The 11654-nt window shown below is 35.2% G+C and overlaps 1 protein-coding gene across 1 annotated transcript in view; it reads left to right on the top strand.

The window, feature by feature from the left end:
* The first annotated feature begins 3024 nt into the window (after nt 1-3024).
* Nucleotides 3025-11654, top strand: part of LOC126966758 (neuroglobin-like) — a 108381-nt gene continuing 99751 nt past the window's right edge. Inside the window, exon 1 of the mRNA XM_050811039.1 lies at nt 3025-3132. The gene's annotated coding sequence lies outside the window, so the exon portion shown is untranslated. The remainder of the gene's footprint in view (nt 3133-11654) is intronic.

Raw genomic sequence — 11654 nt, 5'->3', positions numbered from 1 at the left:
TTTTTGGATTTTTTAAGAATCCTGAGCGGCACTGCATTGTAATGGGCAGGGCGTATTTATAACCATCAGCTGAACGTCCTGCTCGTCTAGTCCCTTATTTTCATAAAAAAAATGTAACTAAAATTCACCATCTCAATAGAGAACATGGAATCGCTCATTGAATAATTATTGAGCTTCAAATTGTAATACGATATTATCTTTATTCTGGAATAAACCGATCTCATTATAGCTGTTTTCATTATAATCCAATCAATTCTGTTCATATTATTATCAATATGTTATGATAATATACAATTTGCGATGATGAAAGTGAAATTGAAGCGAGTTCTTGGTAAGCAAGACGTAAATACGGTCATAAATTTTCTTCGTGGATGTTTTTATAAAACTTAAAATAGAGATTGGAGTTTTCCGTTTGAATGTAATTGGCAATCAATAATTTGTATTCAGTTTAGCGAGCTCGTTCTCATAACGGAATTTATTTATTTATTCCTCTTTATGGAAGAAAGGGATATACTAGCATAATTTCGCCTATTTTTGCCGTGAAGCAGTAATGTGTAAACATGACTGTGTTTCGGTCTGAAGGGCGTCGTTGCTAGTAAAATTACAGCGCAAATGAGACTTAATCATATCTTACGCCTCAAGGTGATGAGCGCAATTATAGTGCCGCTCAGAATTTTTGGGTTTTTCAAGAATCCTGAGCGGCACTACATTGTAATGGGCAGGGAGTATCAATTACCATCAGCTGAACATCCTGCTTGTCTCGTCCCTTAGTCTCATAAAAAAGGGTGATCACCACCGGCACTCTTAAGCCGTACCCAGAGGAATCACAGGTATTAGTGGTTGTATGCCCCACATCAGAGCTGGAAGAAATATTCCACATAGAGCCAAACCTACGCGTTATTGTGTGCTAGAATACGATCTATATACGACCCTCAGTTTCTTTAAACATTATAATTACTTTTTGCACAATAATTTTTCTATGATGCCTGTACCACTACAGAAAAAGGAAAAGGATTAATTTAAGATCACTTGTCATCCTCTATCGTCTCTTTCTGTCTGTTTGTCAAGATCCTCTGTATTCGAAAACCCTAGGCATGCTTTTACATAATTGTATCATCATCATCATCAGCCGAAAAACGTCCACTGCTAGATAAAGGCCTCACCCAAGGATTTCCACGACGATCGGTCCTGCGCTGCCCTCATCCAACGTTTTCCGGCGATCTTGACCAGATCGTCGGTCCATCTTGTAGGGGGCCTACCAACACTGCGTTTTCCGGTACGTGGTCGCAATTCGAGGACTTTACAGCCCCAACGGCCATCTGTCCGTTGAACTATGTGCCCTTCCCACTGCCACCTCAGTTTCAAAATCATTTGGGTGACTTTGGTTCTCCTAAGCATCTCCTCATTTCTGATTCAATCTCACAGAAAAACTCCAAGCATAGCCCTCTCCATTGCCCTCTGAGCGACCATGAGATTTCTCATTTTCATTCATATTTGTATATCAAGTAAAAATTGATATTGCATACTCGACTCTGAAGTATTTATAGAAGTATATTACCCTGTACCCGAGGGTACTAAAACCCCGTCCATTAATTCGTCTGTCAATGGGCTGTATCTCATAAACCACGTGAGACAGCTAAAATTTTAAATTTTAAAAGCTAATAAATTCGCGGGTGGATTATTCGATACCAAATTTTGCTCGCAATGAGAAAAAAAACATTTTATCTTGTATATTGAATATGCAATATCAGTATTATTAATTACTTAGTACTTTTTACTGCTCCTTTTAGTGCTAAAAGAGATATATAATGAATATCGAGGGCGTTATAATGATGTGTACCGGCCACTTTCGATTCACTGAGCTTTTCCCTCTTACCTCACTCCCGTAACGATGCATAAAGTTGTGGATGCACATGGAGATTTAATATTAACAAACGAAAAGCTTCATATTATAGTTAAATATTATTCATAGAAATTATAAACAGTTACAGATACCTAATTATAATACTACTAGCCGTGCCCTGTACAGTCAGCGTGAACTTTGATCTATCTCAGTGTGTTGATAATACTTCTGGTTTTGTTTGTATAGTTATTTACAGCACTATTATACTTGATTAGAGACATAGAGAATTTCTAGGAATGTGCGCATAGCAGTATTTTTAATTATCGAAAAAAAATCGCGTACGCTTTTCTAAAAGGTCTTATAGGCTCTTGTGATTTCTCTGGTGTTGTAGGAGTATGTTGGGGGCGTTGATCACTTGAAAAAAGGTGACTCGTACGTTCCTTAGTTCTTCCCTTCCATAAAAAATATAAGAGCACGAAATCGAATCTAGGCCTACTGTGGAAATAGTTTGTCCTTTTGTTTTTAGGGCTTACTGTGAAAAAAAGGGCAGCGAAACTTACACGTTTTAAATGAATAACAATACAAGATGCTTTTAAGTATGTTTCTACTTTTTATTTTTAATAGGGCAATAGCGGGAGTTAGTAAGAAAATTGTAAGGAACAAAATATCAAGGTATTAATTACCAGTGAATCAACAAAAAACATCCTTTTATTGACAATTTAGATATAAATGGGCTGAGTACATCAAGGTTTCAATTTCATTTCATTAACAAAAAGATTAATGGATTGATCCATAGTCAAAGTTCGAAACAGAATATTTGCATTTATGTTTGACAAATAAGTCAGGTATGTAATTCTAAGTTTGCTTGAATAACGATCATTCAAAGACAGAATTTGTAATTTACTTTTAATTTGGCTGAATTGCGTTCGTCATACTAACTATTCTACAATAAAAAACTCGTTCCGTGAAGAGACTATCTAATCTTTGACTTTTACAGCAGCATATGATGAAATGACGCTAACGTTGCAAATAGTCACAATTTTTAATTTATTCTGATATTATTGTTTAAAAGCGGGTTTCAGGTGTGGATACACATCCGTTTCATTTTTATTCTTAGTTTCATAAATAACAAGCTCGGTGCGCCTCGACCTTAACAGCGGTCGACTGAAAAGCAGTTTTCAGTGAGTGAAATGCGCGCGGTTGTGTCGCACGTCTAATCGTACCCTTAGTGTTTGTGTGAACATCTGAACATCGATTTAAATATAGCATAGCAGGAACTTAACGAAGAGGTAAGTGGTTTGACAAAATACACAAATAATATAAGATACAAATATTATACATAACTCAAAAACTTTTGGTTTTTAAGAAGGTACTAAGAGGTTGTGTTAGATTTCTATGTCTGAAAGAGTTCAACGGGAGTTATATGTACGGACGGGAGTATGTCTGTCTGTTTGTAATGGTGTGTTTTGCTATAGCATAAATAAAATCAACAAATATATAAATTTGTTGATTTGACGAGTTTTTTTATACGTATTTTAAACTTGTACGAATGAATGAATGAATAAACAGTAATCCCTTGACTATTTTATGCACAATAAAAGATGGGAAAACACTAATACACTTATATGGCAATTATGTAGTTATAATAGGATGTTTGTTTTAACATTTATTCCAGTATTTTAATTCCTGAGTGAGTAAATGATAAAACAATCTGGACCCCAATAAGGATTGGTTCATAGTTATACTGCGTCCAATACATAGACCGTAAATGTATGAATGACATAGTACCACCATACATACATTAATTCCAAGAGGGGGGATTGATTTTAGTTTCTTACAAACTAGTTTTAGGTTTCGTAAGATATCTAGTATGAGCCCTAAAATTGTTTTCTTTTTGAGTAATAGAGAATTTTTTTAAGAGGTGAATAAATAGTTATTTATATGTCAGAAATTAAACCTTCTAGATGCTTCAGGATTTGAAATTATTGCTTACTTACATTAATTATTTATTTCATCATCATCATCAGCTGGAAGACGTTCACTGCTGGACATAGGCGTCCCCCAAAGATTTCCACGATATCGGTCCTGCGCTGCCCTCATGCAACGTAGTCCATATTTTATAAATATTATTTCTATTATAATATTATGTAAATGTGTTAGTTACAAATAAATATATTTCTTTCTTTCTTTCTATTCCGGCGATCTTGACCAGATCGTCGATCCATCTTGTTGCCACTCGATGACTTATACTTATTACATTATTATATTTTTGAATTATTATGATGTAAGTGCTCAGCGCTTGCCATCATCTATTTGAACACCAGAACTAAAAACTAAAATAAGAGCGTTGCTGGCCTTTGCATGATAAGCAATGTATTGAAAGAGTTTTAGTTAGTAGCTTGCTCAATATAAAGTGGTATTCCACAAGTTTAATATGGATGACAGTATAAAATAAGATTGTTCTTTGGCAGATCTGCTAGTGAAGTTAAAATTTAAGGATATAAAATATGGACAGAAGGATCATAAGTTAATCGGAGATGTGGTGATATTTGGTCATATCTTGTACTAATAATATATTTTTGAAAAAAAAAAATGTTTGTCTTCGTTGGATTATTATGGAAATATCCTACTTATTTTAAAAGTTCATCCACAACATTTAATAAAGTAGACTTTGATTTTATACTGTTCTGTTCAATTAGAACTTAAGACAAAGAAATGAAAGGGGTATATAGTGGATATAAAGGAAAGGAAAGGGGTATAATAGGTGTAGAACAACGTCGCCAATGTTCATTAACAAAAACAGCGCAAAGTCAAAATGGGCTAATTACACAAGTAATAAATAATTTAACTTTCTTAATCTCCTCAAGGAATCAAGATTGTAATTAAGAAGGTACTGGTGAAATTTTGCCTTTATATTCAACCACCACCACTTCGATATCTGTTTTAACAGTTTCCACAGCCACTTCATTAGCTACCAGCTATAGTATAACCGATATACAACTTACTCGCCCTGCCGACTATAGAGGTTAGCCTTAAAAGTTAGACGCACTAACCTGGCCTTAGTATTGCAGATGTCAGTGCGCAGGCCTTTACACCAGTTGAACTGTTTAGCTTGTTGCCTTATTTAATATAAAATATCCAGACGACCGAGCCTTGCTCGGATTTTTAAGAATGTACAAAACTTGAACAAAAAATGTCTAATAGGACATCTGGATTCCAATCAAGGTCTTCTGCTTTCCGGATCAACCAATGTCCCACTTGAGCTATTATAGTCTTGTATATAGTGGCGAAATTAACTTTTGTATTCTAATATTATCAGCTGTTACTCATTAAGACACGGATAAAATTAAATATTTTTAAAATTGAAACCTAGTAAAACACGGATAAAATTACATTTTTTTTTTAAATTGAAACCTAGCTAGATCAATTTATCTCCCACAAAATCCCCTGTATACTAAATTTTATGAAAATCGCTGGAGTCGTTTCCGATATTCAGATTATATAATATATACAAGAATTGCTCGTTTAAAGATATAAGATAATACACGTGCTTCATTATAGATGTATCGATAAACGACCAAATATTAATGTTATAAGCGGAACAGCTCACTTAGTTACCACTAATTACAACGGATGCCATAAAGATTATAAGCAAGGGTTAACTTAAATGTTTTATCCTGTAAAAGTAATACAACGTTTGATCTCAGGTGAGAGAAAAAGGGAACCCTAAAACCCAACGGAATTAAATATTGGGCAGAACCTGTCAATGCCGCACGCCCAAAATCTGTAGGGTAATGGTTTGTATGAATAAAATATTTATCGAATAACCACGGACCCTTGAGAGAACCTTTCGCGTGGCCGTATATTGCTGCTTCGAAAATAATTTCATATTATAGATATAATAAATAATAACGGCTAGGGAGTGACAGGTATATATTTTTTATTTTCCAATTAAAAACTGCCTTCAGTCCGTAGCGGCTGTAAGCAATTTTATATTGTTTTGTAAACGGATATCGGTTTTGGAGGCCATCGCCTCAACTAATCCTTGAATACTTACTGAGATTAGCTTTATTGATCAGATTAGCTTTCTTTTTAGTCTTCTTACGGCTTGAGAGGACAATTTAGCCCAGCGTCATGTGTGTGTTTGTGGCATTTCCAGTTAATTATGCATCTTGTCACTGCCAGTAAACCAGGGTGTATTAATATTTATCCGTTAGATTCCGTTATGTGTTCTATGATGACATATTTGTTAAAAAAACATATACTGTGTTTTCATGCGATGGCCTCGATAATCTATTTATTTAAAACATAAAATATTGATAGGGTCCAATAAAGATATTGTTAGGTTTGTCAATTATGTAATAACATTAGATAGAAGGAAGGAATTGATAGACTTGGTATTAATTACTACATGTATCGCACAACTTTTTACGGTAGACGAACTGAGTTGCAAGACTTGTTTTTTTTCATTATGTAATTATGTAGTCAGTATTTTGGGAGGTACAATATATATATAGGAAACCTTTATAGCTTGCAGCATGTTTTTGGCAGTTAATGCAAGTGTTTGATGATGTTTTCATTTTTTTCGTAATTTTCTTTTTCATGAAATATGTCAATACACGTAAGACTGCATACTCTGTTATAAGAGCTACATGCCCAAATACTAAAACTGTACTGTTCTCGCATAGGCGCATACCAATGGGAGGCTCCTTTGCACAGGATGCCGGCTAGATTATGGGTACCACAACGGTGCCTATTTCTGCCGTGAAGCAATAATGTGTAAGCATTACTGTGTTAGGGTGTGAAGGGCGCCGTAGCTAGTGAAATTACTGGGCAAAATAGACTTAACATCTTATGTCTCAAGGTGACGACCGCAGTTATAGTGCAGCTCAGAATTTTTGGGGTTTTTCAAGAATCCTGAGCGACACTGCATTAAAATGGACGTCTCGTCCCTTATTTTCATAAAAAAAATGCAATATCTAATACATCCCCAAACAGTGGGCATGTAGGCTGCAGCGTAATCATATTTTACTTAATAGATAGGGAGAATACGCTATATTATCTATAACAAATAGGCGAAAAGCGTGTCAGGCTGAGCAGTATAGGGTTCCATAGTTGCCATTACGCAGTCTTGAAAGGAGCTTTGACACATTTCAAAACCTCAGCGAATAGCTTCAGCAATCGAAAAGTTAACATGTAAATCCTACTTAGCTAGATAGCTATATCAAATAGGTACTTTAATATTACCTTTTTATATAGTACACCCATGACTTATCTAAGGACAGTCTATATAGCACGGGATAGACAGTAAAACACTGTTAGGTCATATTCATTTAAACCTTGTATTTCGCTATACATATTATGTTATAATATATAAACTTCTATCATATTATTAATTCACGCATTTAACACTTTGAATTAAAAATTCACATAACATTGTTAACAATTGAATTGCATAATGAACTCCAACTTTTAAGATTTAAGAAATGCCACGCCAACTGATTAAATTCACGGTCATTCACCCTCGTGACTAGACTGAATTAGCAATGTGATGAATTTTTTCAATTATTTCAGATATTCGTATAAAATATAAAACATAAAATCGAAGATATGATTCGCTTTCGATTAAATGCTCTAAAAGGTTGAAAAATAATGAAAATCGAACTTTCAGTAATTGGTCGACGCCGGGTCACGAAACGATTGTAAAAGTTTTATCAAAAGCCTTCATCGTTGATTCATAAAGATGGAAGCTTTTTGTTTGAGTAAGACACTATAGGTCACTAGTAACTTCCTTCCATTAATATTTATATTATTCAGTACCTATCTAATTCTTGTGATCTTTATTTTGCGAGTATGTATGCTTGTAGCTACTACGAGGGTGTTATTTGAAGGCATGAGGCGAAACTGAGTACCTAAATTTCCTCGAACAATAAAATATTATATTCTAAATGCATAAATAAATTTGAAAACAAAATTTATGAATGATGCGGGACTCGACCCGTGACCTCTTGCGTTCCGTGCAAACGCTCTTCCACTGAGCCAAACCTTCGAGTAACGTAAAGTTCAACTCTCAGGTTTGGGTTTCATCTACAGTCCCACGACGCAAGTCCCGCATCGTTCATAAATTTGTTATCAAATTTATTTGTGTATTTCATCCAAGAAATTACGGTTATTATTTTAAAATAATAACAAAATGGATTTTATTCTAATTGTTCAAATAAATCAGTATACCCATTTTTACGGGGATCGGTTGACTGATATAGAAGTTGACATGCTGCAGAATCTGATAAAGAATTACTAGGCGTGGATAATTAAAACGAATTCTCCATGAAAAATTACATTTATATGGCATTTTTTACAGTGAAAGGTTTGAACGATGCAGGAGTAGAATTGCTGCAGTGCCACCTGGTGGAGAGCTTCAACAAAGAGGATAGGACAAAAAACTTTTCCACTTACAAATACATAACAGTTGATATTATAATATTTATTTTTCATTTATTTATTTATAAGCACGTAAGTTCAAATGTACATCAGGTTTGAGGACTCTTTAAGCTGTTGTTTTAAGATGCTGTTTAAAATTTAGAATTTCGTCAATGACGACTACGAGGTATTTTATATGAGTAGTACTTATCGTATTGCAAGAGCAAGGGCAAGATAAAGTAACAGGGCATGTGTGAACTTAAATATTATGAAAAGTGTGGAAAGAGGATGTAGCTTTCATATCATGAAAACTGATGAAATATGTCTTAGTGAGATTTAATGTGAGAAGATAACTTTGTATCCAATATGCTATACTCGTATTCATAGTTCCGCTGTGTGTAATGCAGTGCCCAGTTATTTCCCGTAAAATATTATTTCTTTATTTATATTAGGGGGCTGGCAGCCATAATACAGATTTAAATGTAAATGTTAATAAGTATTGGCCATTTAAGAGGCACCACAAGTAGAAAAGATTATAGCTGTATAAAATATGTCAGAGCTATAGACTCTATAGATATAGTTCTAAAATCATTTACATGCAAGAGAAAACAACGTGGGACCTAATATACTTCTTTGGAGTCCTCCAAGGAGGTTTTTGTTATGACACTGAGTACATTATATAGCTTTTGAACCAGTTCAGACAATTTGATTATTTTGTGTGCGTCAAGGAAACTTATCAAACACTTGAGGACCAGTTTTCATTTTTTTTAAATGATCAGAAATTCGTCCGGAACACAGACGTGGTCGCTAACTATGGGCCTTATGAGGAAGCTCACTGTTGTTCAGCGAGCAATGGACAGGGCTATGCTCGGAGTTTCCCTGCGTGATCAAATCAGAAATGAGAAGATCCGTAGGAGAACCAAAGTCACCGATATAGCCCAAGTGATTGTGAGACTGAAGTGGCAGAGGGCAGGGCACATAGCTCGGCGGGCAAATGGCCATTGGGGCAGTAAGGTCCTCGAATGGCGACCACGTACCGGAAGGCGTAGTGTTGGTAGGCCCCCCACAATATGGACCTACGTTCTGGTCAAGATCGCCGGAGTAGGTTGGATCGTCATGGCGATATTTGGCCATTGATACTTGTCCAGCAATGGACGTCTTCCGGCTGAAATGATGATGATGAACATGTAGAAGCATGAAGGATGTGTAATTGAAGGACAGATTGTAATGTAGTGAATGGAAAGCTATGATGTCAAAGGAATTCTGAAACTACTCATTTTCAGAGGGTTGTTTATATGTGTTAGTGTGTAGCTAATTAAGGAGTCGCCCTGCCTCTGTTCTAGAATAAAATAAAGGCATCAAAGGCATTTATTTTCTCAAAATTTATTCCTGTAGAATTCTTTTTGATTTCATTTCTAATATACTAGATACTACTACCGCTTCGGAAACATATGGCACTCTGAGAGAGAAGAAGCGGCGCAATAAACTCTCCCAGCATTCTCTTTTTGCGCTCCTTTTAATAAAAATATACAACATTGGCTATAAAATAATCATAATCTAGTCCCAGGCTGTCCGATCACTTAGATATTCAGATGTGGAGTAATAGGATTTAAGACAGATACATTTTTTAATAAAACATTTAAATTTATTTATAGATAACGCCTGAACAGTGGCTGGGACTTTATTATAAAAGTGTATACATTTACCCTTTAAAGTATTATGAATCTTATGAAGCCTACTAGAATGAGTTACAAGCAATCCCTTATTTCTAGTGTTCTATAAATTGCTATTATTATTACGTTCTGTCAAAATTAACTGATGAATTCTAATCTTATGCAAATAATTCTAATCTGTTACAATGATCGATACTTTTGCTTGATTGATAACAATTTCAGGATTTTCTTCTGATTAAATCTTTCCTGTGCAGTTTTACAACATGTTTACTCCTCACATCAATAAATTAGGGAAATGGCTTCCTTTTTCAGTTCAAACCGTCGGCTAAAAGGTCAGTCCCCTTTTTTTTAATTTAGATGATCACTTTTCATCAGATGACCTGGGCACTTCTTTGCCCTCTTATACCCTAAATCAATGTATAATAAATAAAATTGAATATAATCCTGGTATAATTCTAGAGTACCGGGGTTGATCGGGTCTGTTTGGTGTTTGTAAAGTGTTATGGGTTTTCTGGAACCAAAGAAATCCAGATAAGAAGGTATTACAAATATTGATAGTATTAATAAATATATAAATTTTCTTGCGGGACGAATGTCGCCTATATACATACATACATTGCTACGTATGCTGACATTCATGTCATTGAGAAACTTGCGGAACAATGGTGTGTAAAATGTCGGCAGTGTGAATAAATTATGAATCTCATAGATTTTTTTAAGAAAATAAGGAACGGGACTAGGAGGATGTTCACATGATGGTAATTTATACGCCCTGCCCATTACAATGCAGTCCCGCTCAAGATTATTAAAAAACCCAAAAATTCTAAGCGGCACTACAATTGCGCTCGTCACCTTGAAACATAAGATGTTAAGTCTCATTTTTCCAGTAATTTCACTAGCTACGGCGCCCTTCAGACCGAAACACAGTAATGCTTACACATTACTGCTTCACGGCAGAAATAGGTGCCGTTGTGGTACCCAAAATCTAGCCCGTATCCAGTGCAAAGGAGCTGGTAAATAATAGTGACAAATAAAATAACTGCCGTATTTAAATAGCACCTTAGTTAAACAACAACTTACCGATGAAATGCTATTGCATTAATTGCGGTAAGTTGTTTGTTTTGAATGATATCGATGGAGCGATCAAGTAAAGGTAAAGGCCCACCCTCGATCAAGTTCTGCTCGGCTAGTAGAGAGGAATGGACGGCCACCAATGGAGGCAGATCACAGTGCCAGAACCCTCATCCGACGATGACCACGATCCTCCGTCACGAGAGAACGACCGCAGAGCAGGTTGATGAAGAGAATTGGCAGTTAGATACACTGAAATACAACATATTTATTCGTTGTTTCACGTCCATCGATCCAATTAGTGCTAATCACTGCTTACTCGTTAGTCTTTATGTCATCTATGAGGCGAAATGTTTCACGCTTTCGGCTATGTCACTTCTAGTAGTTACCTTTTTATTTAGATTTCTGTCTGGAACATAAAAAGTTAAACCAATACAGTAAAAGAGATGAAAATTCGTGAGGAGAGAGGAAGTAGAGAATGAAAACATCGTTTATTTGAAGATTTATTCGATTAATAGTACAAGTTACAATTTTATTCTCCTTTGGATGTTTTTTAGAACTGGATTTAGAATTATTTTCGACTTTTTGACCCTACTGTTTATTTATTTTATTAATGAATCTGTAGTTCCAAATTTATTATGCATGTA

The sequence above is a fragment of the Leptidea sinapis genome, chromosome 11 (assembly GCF_905404315.1).
Source record: "Leptidea sinapis chromosome 11, ilLepSina1.1, whole genome shotgun sequence".
Classification (NCBI taxonomy): Eukaryota; Metazoa; Arthropoda; class Insecta; order Lepidoptera; family Pieridae; genus Leptidea; species Leptidea sinapis.
Note: the sequence above shows the minus strand (reverse complement) of the source record. Positions and strands in the feature narration are given on the sequence as shown.